General features: G+C 34.3%; 1 pseudogene; it reads left to right on the top strand.

Annotated features, from left to right (window-relative positions):
• The window catches only part of LOC149303282 (coiled-coil domain-containing protein 85C-A pseudogene), an 86,161-nt pseudogene extending 75,026 nt beyond the window's left edge, over positions 1–11,135 (top strand).
• The last annotated feature ends 9,507 nt before the right edge of the window (positions 11,136–20,642 follow it).

Genomic DNA, 20,642 nt, shown 5'->3' with positions numbered 1-20,642 from the left:
GTAATGAGAAAAAAGTCATACTATTAGGTAGTCTCCCATTTGTGGTAAAGGTGCCTGGCATTTCCTATCTAAAGTAAAAAAGCTGTAAAACTACCGTTTCACCATCTGCAATAAGTTTCAGGAAAAGATTTGGCTACCAAAATAGTAAATTTAACCTAAAGTAACAACACAGTTTGGTTGTGTGGGCAAAAGCTACATTTCAGACCTACACAGACAGAGACTTCTGGTACTCCACAAAATTATAGTGGTGATAAAGCAGAAAAATGTCTAGGGTGAGTACGAGCAAAATGGTGGAGTGCGATTAAAAAATTGGTTTTTAGTTTTATAGTGGGTGAATGATGAACAGTGCTATGAATAATTTGTTTACCCTTCACTCCTTGGCTAGGAGTTCAGGGAAATTTAGTTAAAAGGTTGTAAATATACAACTACTTTCTATTGCCATGTGCTGGATTCTACTACTTTGAATGTTACCATCAATGTACTTCCTAATAAACTAAAGGTGCAATAACATCTTGTAATTATCTCCAATATTGGTGGGACTTTCCTTATATAATTGAATATATTAAATACTTTTTCTAAGGTTTGACTCAATCTGCTGTTCCTCACGATATCTTTATTATGCATTGGAGTCATATGCCCTTGTGTTTTATTAAAATTGTAACATTCAAAAATTGAATTGAGATTCTGCATGTATCTGCTTACCAGACCAGCACTAAAGGAACTACCATTCTAACACAGCGCATGGGTCGCCTGGGAAGCAAGACTTCTTTGATTTGGGGACTGTCATAGGCAATTCTTGCACATTTCAGCTTCCTGCCTGGTCAGCATCTGAGAGAATCTTGCCTGGGTTATGTGCCAGATCGCTGTTATTTTAATCTTAATAATCTGAATGATATATGTATGATAAAAATGTTAAGACTGCACATGCAAGGCTCATGTTCCCCATATCGACTTGTTAGTATAAAACCTCCAGTAATACCACCTGATAATAAATCTACCAGAAGCATCACTTGCATAAAATGAAATCTAATTATTATATAAAAGATAGTGGATTGTTTATATTAATAAGAATTTACATTACCTAGATAATCAGCGATGGCACTGTTGAGGAATATACCGTATTTGCTCGATTATAAGACAAGGTTTTTTTCAGAGCAAATGCTCTGAAAAATACCCCTCGTCTTCTAATCGGGGTCGTCTTCTAATCAGACCTCAAATAGAGGTCTGATTATGAGACTAAGATCCAGATCCCCCGCACCGCTGCAGGGGACCTGGATCCTCCTGCCTCCCCCCCACTTACCGGTGCTTCCTGCTGTATTGCCGGGGCAGCGGGTTGACATCTACGCGATCCGCGTAGACAACGTCCTCTGCAACCGGAAAGAGGTGTGGCTAGCAGCGGGGTTGTCTGCGTCCGTCGCGGATACCTTCCCCCGACTGTCAGAGATCAGAGTTCCCCGCACGGGGAACTCTGATCTCTGACAGCCGGGGAAGGTATGCCCGACCGACACAGACAAACCCCCCCTGCCAACTCCACCTCCTTCCGGCTGCAGCAGAAGGAGACGTCAACCCGCTGCCCCGGCAATACAGCAGGAAATTGGAAGCACCGGTAAGTGTGTGCATGTGTGTGTTAAATGGGGGCATAGGGCATTTCTGGAATGCCTTATACCCCTATATGCCACTCTGGCACTTAGGGGGTTAAAAGGCATATTATGGGGCAGAGTGGCATATAGGGAGTTATAAGGCATTTCAGGAGGCAGAGTGACGTTAAGGGGGCATTTAATAGAGCACTCTGCCTCCTGAAATGCCTTATACCTCCCTATATGCCACTCTGCCCCATAATATGCCTTTTAACCCCCTAAATGCCAGAGTGGCATATAGGGGTATAAGGCATTTCTGGAGGCAGAGTGCTCTATACAATGCCTTTTAACTCCCTTAATGCCACTCTGCCTCCTGGAATCCCTTATACCTCCCTATATGCCACTCTGCCCCATAATATGCATTTTAACCCCCTAAATGCCAGAATGGGATATAGGGGTATAAGGCATTTCTGGAGGCAGAGTGGCACATAGGGGGTCAAAAGGCATACCATGGGGCACAGTGGCATATAGAGGGTTAAAAGGCATATCATGGGCCACAGTGCCATATTGGTTTGGCAAGCCTGGGGGCAGATGTGCGTAACTGGGGGACAGGTTGGAAAATACAAGGAAATAAAAACAAAAAAAATATTTTTCTCAATCATGGCTTTTATTTAAAAAAATAGTTTACATGAATTAACATTTACTGGTAAAACTTTTTTCCTTTAGGGTCGTCTTATATTCAGGCTTTTTCTTTTTTCCTAAGTTAATATTCAGATTTTGGGGGGTCGTCTTATAATCAGGGTCGTCTTATAATCGAGCAAATACGGTAATTAGGCTCCCCAATTAAAACAATGTTCTAAACTGAATATTTGTGGTAAACATTGCTTTTTATATTTATCTGTACATTTTACATTTATGATTTACATAGTCCTTAAAACTGAATTGTTCCTGTTACCATACATAAGACGTGTGCATTCTGATTAATACAAATTTCAATTTGAATGAAATTTACCAATTTTGTCAATTCGTAAAAATCTCCAAAAACGAGATGGGACTCCCAATGAAGTAAATGAAAACGAAGCAAAAAGCTCAGAATATTCCTTTGAATTTCATTGGTTCTTTCACTCTCTCACTCACTCTTTCTCACACTCTCTCTTAATGTCTCCCTACCTCTTCCTGTCTCTTTGCCCCCCCCCCCCAATAATTTTTTTGGCTCGTTTTTCGCCTATTCCTTTTCAGGCAACAAATTTCATTCCATACCCATTCGGTTCATCTGAAAACTCAGGGGCATTTTTAGTTCGGGAACTAAATTCATTAATCGATGACCATTTTCAATCTCTCACACTCTCATTATTGTTCACTCTCTCCTGCTCTCTAAGTGTTTTTTTACCTTCTCTGCCAACCACTTCTGCTGTTGCCGACCACTTCTGCATTTTCTTCTTCTTCTTCTTCTATCTTTTATTGTCTCTCTTCTTCCCATTGGAGGATTGGGGAGAGGATGTCACTGGACATGCTGTCATATTGCCCTTAGTTCAAGTGAGGCAAACTGACGGCCCTTTGGTGACATCATCTCCATCATCATCATCAGAGAATACAAGGAAACTCACAACGAGTGAGTGTGAGAGAGTGAGACAGTGTGAGTAAATGTGGGCTTACACATTTTGGATGAAAATTCTGAGCTATTTGCTTTGTTTTTTGTGCTTATATGATGTATACAATAATGCCTAAATATGTGCAAGGATATCCAATTCCATATTTAGTCCCCCACTTTTAAAGGTTTTTAATTTAAAGATCCACTCTGTTTCTTTTTTTATGAGGTTCTCCGTTGTGTTGCCTCCCCTCCAATTTTTGGGAACCCAATCTATACCTAGAATTTTAAATGTGTCCTGTGAGAAAAATTATAGGTATAGATTGGGTTCCCAAAAATACCTTTTGGTACACCTGCACTATTTATTTTTCTTTGTTTTGTTTTCATTTATCATCCACATTGAATGGAATACATGAGCGCCCCCTAGTAAACTTTTGGCTGAAATTCTTCAACACCCAGAGAGTGTTGCTTAAGGGCTGCAGCTGTGTTTCCATACACAAAAGGAAAGTCATTACGGCTGATTATTTCATTTATCTACAATTCTATTCCTCTTACTGGTTTTCTCACTTTTTGCACATAGAACCTGAACAGAGGCAGGGTTAAATATATTTCCAAGCTCTCCTGCTGGAGATTTTATTTAAAACCAGGCCCATCCATGCATGACCACACTGGCAGAATTCAACTGAATATCAGAGAGCCGCACTGTACGCATAGACGTCATCTCCAGGAACTACAAGCCAGGGCAGGAATAGTAAATAAAATAGACATAGGGTATCTGTATGTGCATTATATACAGGTGATGGTATTACAGCATCAACTGTAATGAACAACATGTTGGCAGGGTCAACACTCCATTTAATTGGGATGATGCCATGCCCCATTGGAATATGTGGGGTACATTAGTCCCACCCATGCTCCACCTTATATTGCTTATGCCACCCCCCTTGGGCAGGGCTAGTATTTGACTCCCCCTGATAACATTCTATGGACACCCATGCCCAGGATTTTACTGCTCTGCGAGACATTGAACATGGCTGTTAAATTTATTTTGTGAAATTATTCCCACATCATTCTCATTTAATGATTTCCCTGATCTAATTTAAGGTATAATTTAAACATTTACAGTTTTGCCAAAATCCTTAACTTTTCTTTTTTCAATATTCAATCCCATCTGCCATCTGTTTCCATAGTTTGGCTAAATTCCCTTGCTGAGTAATAACATCCAGTCCACACTACAGGACCATACCTAATTTAAGGTAATCTGCAAGCAAGCACTGACATTTTTAAATGCTTTATTAGAAATTATCATACCAATTTGTGTATAAAATGGCTGTACATTTACACTTAAATACATATTTCAGTAAATTACATTATAATATATATATATATTTATATATATATATATAAATATAAAATTCTCACATCGTTCAAATGCCAACTTTCTCTCCTCCTTCAGCAAGTATTAACTTTTTTTCCTCTGGAAACAAAGGTACCATATTTTATAATATAGATCTAAATAATCAGAATTATTTATATAGTACCATTTTTCCATATAGGCTTGACACTTCACCTTAACAATAATTTCAAAAGTCACAACAAATTTGTGTAATAAGATTACGATTACTTATGGTATATTTGGATAAACCTATCTAGAAAAGTGCCAGTCCCGCATCTGGTTGCATGGTTTGATTTTATTAATTAGATAATACCGCAAAGACATATTCCCACTGAAATTGTCACTATACATCAGAATCAGTTTTTTACATCTCCAACAATGAAGATCACTGCTGGGACATTTATTTTTAATTTTGATAGAAATCTTTTTCCACCTATGTAGAAGTTTGTAAGAAAGTTCTAATAGATTTGTTTGATGTTTGGCAGCTCTGGTGATTTTAATTGCATTAAGCCATTACATTTCTTTAATAGACAAATAGAAATCTTTCTGCCATCTTTCTATTGGAAGTCGTCGCTTTTAACTATATTAAAGACTTTTTTCCCTAGTTTATTTTCCATTGCCTTGAGAAACCTTGGCGATTCTTGTTCAAGATGTTTGTTCTATATTTTTTTTTATTCATAGGTCATTTTATATTTATTTTAATTGGAGGTTATAGCAAGTGGTGATATCAGAGAATGCCACATTATAAATATAAATTAATTGGTTTACAAAATGTTATCCCCTTTTCTTGCCAGTTTTTAAATTAATATCTGAAATGTTTTCAATGTTATCTAGTGGTATTTGTACGTATGCTGACATGTAGTTTTTTTAATCGGATTATTAAATTGTTTGAGATTGGTGTACCTTCTAAATAATACAACTATAACTTTTGCAATCTATAGTATCAATTTCCAAAGTAAACCATGAAAAATTATAATTGTAAATAAGCAACCATTTTGCCACATGGGCCAACATTGCTGAATTATGAGTTTGTATCACGGGATTACTGGGATTCCTATACCTCCCTGATTATACCCTCTGGAGAGGATATTACAAGTGACTGTTGGGTGTTAACCTGCCCCTATAAATCTTTTTAGAAATTCTACCAGAATATTGTTCCTAACTCTCATTGGAATTGATCTAAATATGAATATATTTCTCCAATCATTTAATAAAGTTGTATAATGGTAGATAATTAATCTATATCAAGTTTTCTACATTAAAAGAGAAATCAATACCCAAATAATTTATAGGATCCTCTGTCCAACAAATCTTTTTGTAAAATAGTTTTCTTTGACTTATTTAATTTATTTGTTAAGGCCTGACATTTTTCTGTATTGAGTTTATAGTATGATGATACTGACAAAATGTCTCAATTTCTTTTATTACATTTTTCAAATATAAGGCCACTTCACTCAAAATGACAATAACATAATCCGCAAAGATGGATATTTTCTATTCAGTATTCATACCTTCCATTTTACTCTTTCTTATTCTTTGGGCTAGAGGTTTGAGAGATAACAAATATAATAAGGTAGATAGTAGGCAACTCTGCCGGGTGCCATTATAAATTTCAAACCAAAGAGAAGCAATACCTGATCCAATGATTTTTGTACTTTGTGATTTGTATAATGTCCAGATGGCATCCAAAAAAGGGCCTAGTATACCAAAGCATTGTAAAGTTTCTTTTAGGTAGGTTCAGCTTTTTTGGTGTCCAATGACAGGGTAAGCATGGGCTTATTCTGAGCTCTTGTCATATACATAATGTTTAATATTTTCCTGATATCACTTGCAGATCTTTGAGTTATGAAACTTGATTGGTCAACATGCACCAGTTTAAAAAGAACTTGTTTTAATCTGCTAGCCAGAATTGATGACTACATTTTTGTATCAACATTTATTAGTGGTATTAGTCTTTAGTTTTGGTTAGCACTTTATCTTTGTCTGCTTTCAAAATAGGACTTATATTGGACATTAACATTTATATCTACATTTTATTCTCTCTTATTGGATTAAATGGATCAAGCAAATGTGTGGACAATTTAGTTTTAAATGTTTTATAGTAAAGATTAGGAAATATGTCTGGACCGGGTGCCTTTTCTTCTTTAGATGTTGTATAGTTTTCATAATCTCTAATTTAAATTGACCAAATCTACTTTTGGTATCCTTAGTTCTTCTTAATTTTATTTCTTTCTTCCTCCTTCTATTTTTCTTGATTGTTACTTAGATTTTAAATTTGCCTATGGAATTTTGAAAATATGTTTTCTATCTTTGCTGAGGGAGAGCATAGTCTCTCACTGCCCCTGCTCTACAATTGTATTGATTATATTTGTTGCTTTTTGTTTTTTTAATCTGATATTTGTTTGCCAGATTTATTTCCCCTTATACCAGATCTGGTTAAAAAACAGATTTTTCTTGCTATATAGAACTATTTATTCTTGCTATTGCTCTTATTTTTACTGTTCTTTGATATTTTGAATCTTTTTGAAAATAGTTCTTTTTGGGTTTTATTAAAACTTTACATGCAGTTGTTGGTATTTCAGGCCTGGCTTTTTTTTTTCTATTTTTCAATTTATACATTAAAGTGCATATGATACCTTGGGTATCCCTTAAATAAACACATTAAATAGAAGTGGACCTAGGACACAACCTACCACTTTTGTCCAATTCTATCATTTTTAATTAACAACTTTCGGAAATTGTATCATCAAGCCAGTTTTCAACCCAAGCAATATTTCTTATGCATATCCATTTCTAAACTAATTACTTAATGGTACAGTGCCAAGTATTCACCACCAGTGCTTGATGTGCCAGGGAACCACGAAGAAACAACCTGTCTGTGTCAGCAATTGTAAAGTACATCCAATAAACCAATAATAGTAAATTTACACCTTTGTGGAAGGTGGCTCACCAAAACCTACATTATATTAAAGCTGCAAAAGCATTAATAGCCTTACATTGATTATCATCACATGCAACCTCTTTTTAGTGGGTAAAGAAAAGTGGAGAATGAAGGACCTGATTTATACAACCAGAGGTGAAGGAGACTGCGTGGCAATTTGAAGGCTTGGCTAGTCCAAATATCTGATTGCTAATCTCTACAAACAACTACCTGGGCTACAGTCTATGATGAGGCCTTGCACTTACAAATGGGGATCATTCTGCCATCAGCCACAATGAATAGGACATTATGAGATGAACAAAAACTATATTTCAGTACAGATGCACTGTCATTATTATGGTACCTTTTTTTCATTAATACTGCACTTTATAATTTGACAGCTCCAAGAAAATACTTGACATGACCCTCCTCCCCACACCACCGCACATGTGGTAAACAAATTAAAATGGAAATTAAATGAAAATAAAATGTAAAAAAAAGATCTGAGTTGAGTTCTGTTTCTAAGGTATTTTGTCAGTTGTTATAAAATATGTATGAAAAAACATGCGAACTGCATGAATGAATGTGTTCTGCTTCCATTAAATTCGGAAAGATTATAAAAAAGCTTTAAAAATATTATGTGGCTTTTTTTATCATAGTGAAAGTTTAGAATTAAAAAAAAAAAGATATTTTATGTTTCTAAGATGTTTTGTACTACATATGTCATTACATGCCACAAATCCTTGATTGTGTATGTCATACTAGTAGGTTAATCTAAAGGGGCACGTTCTGGAACATCAAGAAATAAAACAGGATAATAACCACAACTCCTATTTGAGCAGGTGTTTAAAGGTATATAGTAGGGAAAAAGATTTTTAATCCATGGCAGAAGAAAAAAAAAAGTTGCTTGATATTCTGTGTAGGTGAGATGTAGTTTTGATTTTTTAAACTAGATATTACATGGCTAAAAGTTTTTTTTTTTAAAGTAGGATATTTTTTTACGCAGGTTATATTTCATATGCCTATGTTTTATGACTATATATATATATATATATATATATATATATATATATATATATATATATATATATATACACACACACTTGTTTTTCTCTAGAGGCTGCTTTGCTTTGTTTTGTTTTTTGGTGGAAAATTGTAGAAAATTAAATCATTATGTATTTCCTAAATTTACTTCCATATTGTGAAGTAATGTATCAAAATACAAGATGCTGAGTGAAACATGCTGTCATAATGTTGTGATTAAACAAACAAAAATATGGTAAACTGTTATTATAATATTCATTACATTTACACTGCTGCATACAAATATAATTTTTCTCATGTTGCAACATACATCTAGAACAAATCCTACTTTTGACATACATTTTGTTCACTCATTTATACTCAAAAAAGCTTGTCAATGTAGGATTTTTTGTTCAGTGTGTACTAAAATATACTCAATGTGTTACAGTCAAAATATCATCTTCTTCAGAAAACAAGCAACATGAAAGAACTGTAGTTTCTTTAACATAAGACACACACATTCACACTATTGTACTGACATTTTTGTGTGATATAAAGAAATATAATGGTGAGTCAGTATGTACAGGGTAAGCCTACGTATGGGAGGATTTGTATATTACTGAAGAAGAACCTTGAAAAGCACTTACCATCTCTCTTTGTTCATAAAATGTCAAATACATTAGTTGCATTAAAAATAAAAAAAACAGTAAACACAATTCAGCCAAGTGAGTAAAATACCAAAATAATTAATGTTGTATTTTAACTTAACATGTTTAGTAGAAAGAATTTTCTCAAGCTTGATGGACTTGTGTCTTCTTTCAGCCTATGTTTATATCATTTATACTTAATCCCATCATTAAAGATGAAGTGTCACATTCCAGATTATATGCATATCATTACCTTGTTTCGTTTTCATTATGTATTTATATTAGAATTCACTGTTATTTTGTATGTGAAATGGGTGATCCTTTTGCTTTGATGCATTTTAAATCAGCGTCTTGCTCTAAGATATGTTTGATATTAACTTTACTGATCCACTGCATGATTGCAAAACATTTGGAATCAACAGTAAATTGTAAATATGTAATATTCAGTGGAATTTATTTATGGAAATTGCCACAGATGGTTGCCAGAGCTGGAAAATATAAATCAGCAAAAATGTAAAGCTGAGCACTCAATAAAAATAATAACACAGGTTAGCAGCTAGTTTGATAGATTATATTATGGTTTTATCTCAGATGTGACAGTCTCCTTTAAAATATTCAGTTACTGGGAAAAAAGAGTAAAATCACTACAATATTGAAATATGTATGTATATGTATTATACTAGTGGTCTAGACCCGACCCAGGGCAGTGCTCTCAGCCTCCACCTTCGCAGTCGGCATTTTACGTGCATTAAAACACACTGCCTCCATAGTGTAAGTAAGCTGGTTGGGCAGATGAAATAATCTCCTCTGTAACTGGCCCATTGGGCAGTGGGACATTGAGGGGCTTGATCGCCCAAGAGGAGGAGCTGCCCCCCGGTTTGGTCCTGCCATTCTAGTTGGCCTTGATACTTCACTGTACACTTATACGTTCATAACATACTGAAGGATATATATGCACATTTCAGATGTGAATTTGATTAATAATCACCACATTTGATTTCATTTTACTTCTGGAGTACCAGCAGATTCAATAGCCCTGTTACAGTGAAGGGAGAATATACATTTAACAATAACAGTAAAATTTACAATTTACAATATTATCAATAATATTAACAAATGTAAGACAAACTAGAACAAACAGAGCAGTTGGCTTTGCTCGTGTTTATTATATATCAATGGTGAGGGGAATTAAGACAAAAGGTGGGGGTGGCTTTAATGTAGTGAAATTCACATGCAGAAGTCACTGATCTGTAGATCTTGAAGGTGGAGGGGAACATATTTCTTTGTGAATGCAAGTTGTAGGGTATTAAGAGAAGTTTAACGCTTTTCTGAACAAGTGGATCTTAGTAATTTTTTAGGCAAGAATGAGAGAACAGGGATTTTAAGAGAAGGTTTGTGGAAAGATGCAGCAGGATTGTATGGATAGTATTTAGAGTTTAAAGCAGAGATATATTATGGTGCAGTGTTATATAAGTAATATAAGTTCCTCTTTATAATGTTTATTAACACATGTTGTATGTACCTTACCTTAGGAAACACCTGAAAATCATTTTTTTCATGTAACAGCGTCTGGTATCTGGTTATATATATAAATCATGTAAACTTCCTAGAGTTGTAAATACCATTTTAAAAATAGCCAGTCTTAATAATTAGTAGTTCTTTTCAAATAATTGTACCATTGATAAGCCTTTACATTATAAATGTATACAATTTAGAGCAACATGGAGATATAACAATGTCCCTGAAGTTTAATGTATTAAAGTATTCAATTATGGTATATTGAATACAGACCCCCTTAGATTTTAGTTAATCCATGTGCATAATAATTTATGGTAATTAAAACTGTGCTAACATTTTCTTCTCTCTCCCTCCCTCTCTCTCTCTCTCTCTCTCTCTCTTTCTTTTCTTCTCTCCCTCCCTCTCTCTCTCTCTAGGCTGTGTGGAGGAAACTTGGAGATGCTGCAGGTTCATGTCCTGGAATTAGACATTTGTCTGGGAAACAGTACAAAGGGCCAATTTGATTGCAGACAAATATTGCCTGAGCCCTTCTGATGAGATGATTTTATCACACATATGAAGCCCTTGACATGGGGCCTTCTGAACGCATCACTGGATAAATTGATTTATTTAAAAAGGCACAAATAATTTAATACAGTATTTCAAGCTGCAATGATACCATTTGAAGAGAAATGTACACATTAATCTAAAGCACATATAAAATATATTTTTATGATTGCATTGCTATTTGAGGCCAAACAATAAACACATTTCATTTAAAATGAAAATCATTTTCCAGTATACCTTCCTGAAATGTGGAAATGTTCTAAAAGTCTTTACCTAATATCAAAGAATAAAAGCAAACATTAACTGGTTATTTCTTGAGTATGAAATACATACCAAGTTGGATATTTTTATTTATTTTTACATTTATCAATAATATTAGTATTGTAAGAGGTGGCATGGGACTATTTCCTGTAATGTTAAACACAGTGAATAACCTGCATATTATATAATTAAAATGTTTTCAAACTGTAACTAAAAAAAACCCTTCCTTTGCCCCATAAGTTTAGACATTCTTACAGTGGTGCTTCTTATTGTGATGTTAGCATAGCCTAGTGCTCAGGCTTTTACCAGATAATGTATTACCTAATTTGTTGTATTTTGAGGTGCTAAAAGAATATAGTTTCCTTTCAGGGAGTGTAGCAAGCATAACATAAAACATATTTATTTCTAAAATTAACAAGGATTTTTTGATATTATTTACATACTTTAAGAGGACAAAATTGGGACCACTCTTGACTTGCAAACATTAAGCTTTATTTCAAATAAAACAAAAAATGTAATTGTTACTTTTTTATATATTTTCCTGATTATTATAAGCTTTACAGAATTGCACTGCATTGAAATGAATAAAGCTTTTCTTGCATATCATGTGTTAACATAATGAAAGCATGTCCTTCCATTACTGAAATGCTAGACGCTCCTTATTAGATTGCCTGAGTATTGACCAAGAGGTGCCATAGATGCGTGTAGTTGGATTTCTTCATATGTGAAAAATGTTAGGTTGTGTGTACTTAAATGCTTCAATAGATGTTTGATGTATTTAAAATGCTACAATAGTTACTTGTACAAATGTGCAACAGGCAAAACATAGTTACTTATTTTTCCACTGTATTACGCAATAGGAATGCAACAATCTTCTATATTTTTCATATGTTAACGGGTGACTTAAACAAAATATATTTGACACACATTTTAACCTTATTTAAATGCATATGACAATTTAGCGCATGATATCTGCTTTGAACTTTGGCACAATGGTTGTACATATAATTAGCGTATAAGTTCTTCTTGTTTAGTTCACAAAATACCAGGACAGAATATAACAACATGCAATGGCAATTTATTTTGTGTGAAAGGCTTTTTTTTATATTATGTTGTATTTCACTATTATAACAGTAATCATTGCACTCCACATGAGAGGTTTTAAGAAAATGCATTGGATCTTTGTTTATCAAGGCACAGGACTAGAAACGAATATGGATGGAAACCAAGATCTGATTTTAGCTTCCTTAGGTCTTACAACATTTAATAGGCATAATAACAGGGAATATCTTACAATAATGCACAAAAAGGACTGTAATGAGTTAAAGGAGCTAGGTAATATTATATATTAAATAAATATTCAGGTGCACTAGTTGGAGGCTGATTTGTCGTAGAAAATTCCCTTTGCATCTTATATTTTACCAATAACTGACAAAATAATATTTTTATTTTAATATGGACATTTTGTAAAGTAATCCTTCATTGAATTTACAAAACTGCAAAGATTCCAAAGCACTTAAACATTTCCAGCCAAAGACATGTGCATAAGGATACATATGATATGTCAATTTTTAATTCCTTACCCAATGTAACATGGGCTCCTTCACTCACATACCCCTTTGACTTTACATAGAGCTTTGGGTGTAGCCAAAGGATATAAATCTATGGTCCACTGGGTTCTACTCACATATACAGCGGTATCGATTTTCTTAGATTTATTCAATGCAGGATAGGGACAGCTCTGACCCATGTAGGTAAATCTGTGAGTATGGAACTTTGGCCCCAAAGAAGAATGCAGATTAATGTAAAATATTTAACTTTTGTTGTCCCTTTTTTATTCTTCTTTCTAAAGTGTAAACAGTACTCCTACCCTGCTCCTACATGTAATGGAGACATATGCTTAATAGCATATCCAGTTGTAATGTCAACAATTAAAGTATTATTGTTTTATTGAATTACATAGTTATGTGTTTTATGTTACTGCTAATAATCTAATAGTAACATATTAATAAACCGATAAAGTAATAAACCAATAATAATGATCACAATAATAACTGAAGCTTAAGAAACCCTTTGTAGGCAACAGGTAATAAAGACTTCATATGTTGTGTTCAATTGTATTACTTAATTAGCTAATATCTAAGTAAGGGTATTTGGTTCAAGAACATTTATGGATTATCATCACAATTATTAATGTGCAGATGCATTTATCAGCTTATCAGTGTGATGAAATCAGCCATCCATTATTTGCTGTGTAGATATCAGTTATATATCTCTTAATATAGTTGTTAACTACTTAGTGGGACTTAGTTGGCGCTTAGTCATGTAATAATCCCCTCACAAAACCATTCCTTTGGGAAGCTCCCCAGATATGGCCATAAAAAGAATAATAACTAAAATATCCCTAAACTTTAAACAGCCTATGTTAAAATTCATAGACTGTATTTACATTCAAGCAATGTCCATCATAGAGACACTAGATATAGACTTACAAATGCAATTTAAGAAAACATATTCTGCCATACAACAAATTGGTAAATTTCATAAAGATCAATTTGACAGCTTTGTTGGTTTTCATGGCAGCTAACGTGATATTTAAAGGTTATGTAATACATTGGACCAGAATGCGAAAATATCATGACAAATACCAGTGATGCCAATTAGAAACTTGACAGTGATCTTAGAAGTTAGCTCAATATTTTAAACTTTGACTTTTGTGTTTTGAGTTCCACCAATTTTCACCCACGTTGTTTGGTAATGTACCTGAGGATCTAAGCATTGATAATTTAAGAATCTCACCATATGACTATATCCCTAACTAGTTTAATTGCTGAATCCGGAAGAAATGAAGATGAGTTAATTTATGTAACATCCACGCTGCACTTTATTCATTAAGTCACCCCATATGGGGTTAATTCTTGGTGAGAAAAAAGAAATGATGTATCTCATGGAATGACACGTTTAAATTAACACCCCAGTCAGCATTGACACTTTAATGCAATTGATAGCTCTGTAGGTGCTTTAAATTATCATAGTGTCTATTTTGCAAATGCATGGGGGGGTCCTGCAGAACCCCTCATATGCATTTGCCTGTTTCTTCAACCCCCTCCAGCTAAATGCAGAGCAGGAGATGTATTCAGCTAAATATATCATTCTGTACACCTCCAGTCAGTTCCAGTGCTGGCTCTGTGAATGTTGCGGGCAGGGGTTCTGACCCCTGTGCAAAGGCACAGCAAGCTTTCCAATTAATTTCAATGTGGAAACTTTTCCACCATTGATTGGCTGCTCGAGGCAGCAAATCAGTGGCAACAAATGTCGGACCATGGAGGAGGAGGACAGCTACTGCAGTAGGGGTGCAGCTTCTAGGTCAGGTAAGTGTTAGCCTTCTTTGTTTTAATTTTTGAATGAATGCATATTAAAGTACATGTAGAGTACTCTTCTTTAAAGGAGGTGCCAAGAACTTTCCCTTTAATAAATATCATTAACCTTATGTTACTGACTGTGCCACTGGTTAATATATTTTTTTCACTATTCTATTTCAGTATATGTATGTGTTTGTGTATAAAAACAATTATACTACACACCGGGATACACCATTTGTATTATGTATATTAAAAAGGTGCTGTTCTACTTTTTAGCATGTTAAGCAAATTAACTGTAGAAGAGCTATCATTCATTTTTTTATTCTGGTTTAATGACATAAAAGATATAAACAACTCTAAGAAGCTTTTTCATTTTTTAAAGGAGAAATCAGTGCCTCTTTTTATGTAATTTATGACAATGATGAACAAGACAATGTTTACTTATACTTTTCCCCAAAATAAATGTTATACTATGGCATTCAACACTATTAGGATTTAATGTTGTAATGCTGCACTTAATTAAAGAACGGGGAAATATGTGGAACAGAACTTTTAATGAATGAGAGCAAAATGTAAGCACATTGCCTTACTATTTTCACTTTAGAGTTATTTGTGCATTAGCAATCATAATGTTATTGACTGGATTTTGTATTGTATTGAAAGTATGTTTTGATATTGAAATAGAACTTTAGTTTGAAGAAAGGCTGTAACATTCCCTAAATAGTATTACTGTTGTTTTTTATGTGGAAAGAGTGAATGCACAAGAGAACAATGCTGCATAAATTGTCATTTTCTTGAAACTATGACAATGAAAATATTATGCCGAATGGTATTGCATTTTTACAGCCTTCGCACTTAATGATAATTACTAAAATACATTTCATATATCACTAGTATAATATTGATCTCAACAGGCTATACCAAATAGTTGCATGGCTTGTTTATCGTGCAATTGCAAATAGCTAACTTTTAAAGTACTGTATGAACGGAAATTGTTGCATTCCTATCATATAGATAAAAATATCTAAATACAGGCCTGAAGCACTTATCTGGAGTGCCTAATATACCAGATTGTGGTGTATTCAATTAGAGACAATTATGTACATTTTGATACTGTATTGAGATTATTTTTTTACAGTTCTGCATATGATATAGCATTAAGTATATGTATTCATTAGAGCAACGATATTAAACTATTTATCCTCAATATTTTGTGTTTGTTTCATTATTGATAGGGAAAAAGTCACACCAGGTAATAATCTATAAATGTGTTCCAGCTAATTAAATGTAACTGATCTTTAAAATGTCCATCCACTGTTCCTGTCCTATATTGGTTTCACCACATATGAAAATACATTATAATTGGTATATATTTGGTCTTGGAAGATGAAATGGAAAACACTGAAATACGCAACATGCCACATTTTTCGTTAGTGAATATGGAGATATTGCTGGAATTTGCTGGGGATTAAAATCAGCCCTGACACTTTAAGGCCAGTTAACAACTGTGCAGCTGCCTGCCGGGTGCACTGTTACTCTTTTCCATGCAGCCTTGTGTATTCAGCACACGGCCTACAGGATCTACTCCCTTTTCGGGATAAGTCAGCCAATAAATATTAATAACTTAAAATTTGTAAATTAAGTGTCTTAATGAGGAAGTCCTAAGAACAGCCCTGGACTGAGCAATCTCAAATAGCTGTATAAAATTATGATGCATACCAATAGAGTAAGAACTCAATAAAGTTAAAACTTAACAGATCAAGCAATAAAAATATAGCCAAATTATATAGTGATCCCTAAAATCCCTAACCAAAATCATATAAGGAGGGTTCTAAAGTAACAGTTGAAAAACCCTACATGACTCAATGACCTTAATGTCTGCACACAATATCTCAATTATTCCTAAAACCCACCTCAATTCTAAAAGAAAAATATTCATATAAATCTAATCTCTAGGAGTAAAAAGGGAAAGCCGCTTTATCGCTATGTAGGTTAGAGTCAAACCAGGGATAGGAAAAGTGTCCAGTGTCCGTTGCAAGTCCATAGAACATCATTAAATTGTCCAAATCAGACCCAGGAAATGTCAACCATGAGCAATGTTGGTGCCGACCCGAGTCAAACTAATGGTGCCAAATGCGCATTTTGGCGAGACAGAGAACAGCTTCGTCAGGGGCAATTCCAGATCCCCCAGAGAAAACTATTTCCCCATATGAACCAGGTTTTAGGCTACTGTGTTAGCAGAGCTATTTGGTAGTAATGAGGACTTTTAGGGATCACCATATTTAGTCATATTTGTATTTTTCATTAATTAAAAGTTAAGATTCTTACTCTAGTATTGTGTATAGTTTAGCAGCTAAGGGTATCCCTTATATTTTATTACTATTATGTTTTGTTTTATATAGCGCAATCATATTCTGCAGACTTGATTATTATATAACATTTTGACACGATAAAGAGAATTATATCTAGAAAAAAACCAGAAGCTCCACAAGGTAACAAGACCGTGCTCTAAATATACGCCATTGACTACAACCCTCTACTGTCTGTCACGCAGCCACTCCCTAATCCGTTCAACAGAGAACAGCTTTGTCAGGGGCAATTCCAGATCCCCCAGAGAAAACTATTTCCCCATATGAACCAGGTTCTAGTAGGCTACTGTGTTAGCAGAGCTATTTGGTAGTAATGAGGACTTTTAGGGATCACCATATTTAGTTTGTGGTTTTCATTAATTAAAAGTTAAGATTCTTACTCTAGTATTGTGTATAGTTTAGCAGCTAAGGGTATCCCTTATATTTTATTACTATTATGTTTTGTTTTACATAGCGCAATCATATTCTGCTGACTTGATTATTATATAAAATTTTGACATGATAAAGAGAACTATAGAAAAAACAGAAGCTCCACATTAACGGAAAATTAAACATGAGGGAGACTAATGCATTTTAAACAAAAGAGAAAAAATTTTCAGTGAATTAATAACAGCTGCAGCTAACAGATAAATATAGGTAATGGAAATATAGAATGGCATTAGATTCAATTGAAAATTGTAATCATGAATAAATGTTTAATATTTACTTTTTTAAATTATAATTAAGATTTACATCATATTACAAATATTCTATGCTTTCTGGATTATGATATAAAATAGAATGATTTGTCACATTTCCACTACTGATTGTGTTAACTACCTAAAATACATTTTTTACCTTCACAGCCAAATTTTACTTTTAGTCAACAATTCAAGTGTTAATTAGTACCAGTTCTGTGTTATCTTGATGTTAGAAGGCATTCCATTAATTTCCTGACAAAGGAAGCAAGTTTGTACAAATACTGTTTTCTAGATCACTTTATTTTACTGCAGTAATAAAAAGTGGTGACTTTGAAAATATCAAGTTATTAATCTATTTCCTGCTGCTCTGTTGCATTGTCTACCTACCTTTAAATCCTCAGAAATAATTACCCCTAAATCCCTTTCCTCGCGCGTTGAGGTTAGGACAGTATCAAATATTCTATACTCTGTTCTTGGGTTTTAATGCCCTTGATGGTAACAAGACCGTGCTCTAAATATACGCCATTGACTACAACCCTCTGCTGTCTGTCACGCAGCCACTCCCTAATCCGTTCGACAACATTGGGATCTAAACTCAGAGATTGCAGTTTATTTATAAGTCTTCTTTGCGGGACAGAGTCAAAGGCCTTACTGAAATCCAAATACGCAATGTTTACTGCACCACCTTCATCAATTACTTTAGTCACCCAATCAAAAAAATCAATAAGATTAGTTTGACATGATCTTCATGAGGTAAGCCTATGTTGTTTTTGATCTTGAAACCCATGTGACTTCAGATGTTCAACAATCCATGTCAAGCCTTCAATGAACATGCCCCATTCAGTGCTGCATCTCACAAGCATGTCCCGCTATGTTTTGAAATAGTTTTTTTCTTAGTGTTCAACTTGCCCTTTACTCTTGGATCACTGACAGTATGTACTCTGGGATGGCCAGTATGTGATCTATCAGCTCCTTCATGAGTGTTTCAAACTCTGGGTATAATCTGTTGCCCTGTAAGACCTCATTTTATTACAGAAAGTTATGCATTTCCCAGTAAATAGGGGCTGAACTGTCAGTGCTTTGACATGTCCATGAAAGTCATGTCCCTGTGGGGTTTCAGGACTGTCACTACCTGCGACATTAATGGCCATTCCCCTTCTGCTCAGAGGACATGGAATGAAGAGTCCACTGGTGCTCTAGTGTCAGGTCCAGGGTGGAGTTCCAGCAGGTGTCCTGATTTAGATGGTGCTGGGGCACACCGGGGCAGGTGGTAGTGCTTTTATACATAATAATGCATATGTGCTAATAAAATCCTTTGAATTCCCTGTGTGCTCCCATTCATTTGTGTGTGTAATATATATATATATATATTTGCCTGTGCTAGCATTTTGCAGCATCCATAAGCTGTCATTTGCTATTGTATAATTCTTGTCACTGCTGGTCAGCTAGTATTGTTGGAGCTTTGGATATTTCATTGCCTGGAGCTCAACCTGACATTCTAGAACTGTTCACATCCTGCCTATTCTAATACACTGTACGATATCAAAAGAAAATATACCTTAAGCATATTTCCGCTGACATGTCTCAGTATATTCTAAAGAAGCATAAAAAAATTTATGCTTTTTCAAAATATATTCTGCATTCTTATATTTACATAATATGAGTCCAAATAACACTTTACTGTTCTACACTCCATTTGATTTATAAGAATAGAATATAGTGAAAAAAGAAGAACTCTGGGGTCTCCTTGACGGAAAGCAACAAGCTTTATTTACTGAAAATGCTAGTCTATTCATGCTAGATTTAGTATATATTCCTAGTCAATTTATACTAAATTTAATATATATTCCCAGTACCAAATAAACTCATCTTATTTTAGACAATAATTATCAATATACAAAAAAGTTTAAAACTAGGTGGTAAGTCCCTACTCAGCAGAGCTTTAAGTTTTAGATCAGCAAATCATCAGTTAAATAACATATGCTTCTTTCATCTTGGGATCCTAACCTAATACCGGTTTGCTTTATACCCATCAGTGGGTCATACCAGGGCTCTCAATCTGTCCTCCCTGTACCAAGCATCAGTATACAATTTCACTTCCTAGTGTGCAGCAGCAGGGGAGCTACATAAGAAAGATACCAATAACTGAGTAAGAGAAATGTGTCTTATCTATAATTTAAATTTCAAAACCCAACTAGATATTGTCATATAGAGACGACAAATACAGTTTAATTGCTGTTAGCACAATAATGGAGTTTAAAAAAATGCTGTAGTAGGTAATAAGGATTATATTTTTCATCATTGATAACATAAGCTTCTTTCATATTTCAATTTTACTCCATTTAGATATAATGCCAGGAACAACCAGAAGTTTGTATGTCCTTTGTTTTTTTAAAGAAAGGAAGAGTATCATAAGCCAGAGTAGTCACTATTTTTGGCAGACTGTGAACATTGTAAAAGCAATACAGTTAAATAGGTATTACACTGAATGACTGCATTCTCTAGAAAGCTTAAAATTTTTTAATGTATGACCCCAAATCTAGATAAATTACTTTACTTTGCAGTACATTATGCATCTTAACTGCCAAGACTGGAAAAAAACACTTTTTGTTGTGTAACATAACATCAGTTTTTCCTCAAACCTTAGAGAATATCCTCTTGTTGTCTATAACCTTATATACATGAAAAGAACCCCAGCTGTATTGTCCTTCAATATATTTGTACATAGGGCTGGTCATTGACCAAATCTCCAGGC

This window comes from Sceloporus occidentalis, unplaced genomic scaffold (genome assembly GCF_023333645.1).
Source record: "Sceloporus occidentalis isolate IW3139 unplaced genomic scaffold, rSceOcc1.0.p SCAF_15, whole genome shotgun sequence".
In the NCBI taxonomy this organism is placed as follows: domain Eukaryota; kingdom Metazoa; phylum Chordata; class Lepidosauria; order Squamata; family Phrynosomatidae; genus Sceloporus; species Sceloporus occidentalis.
The sequence above is the reverse complement of the archived record's forward strand: the minus strand, read 5'-3'. Positions and strand labels throughout refer to the sequence as shown.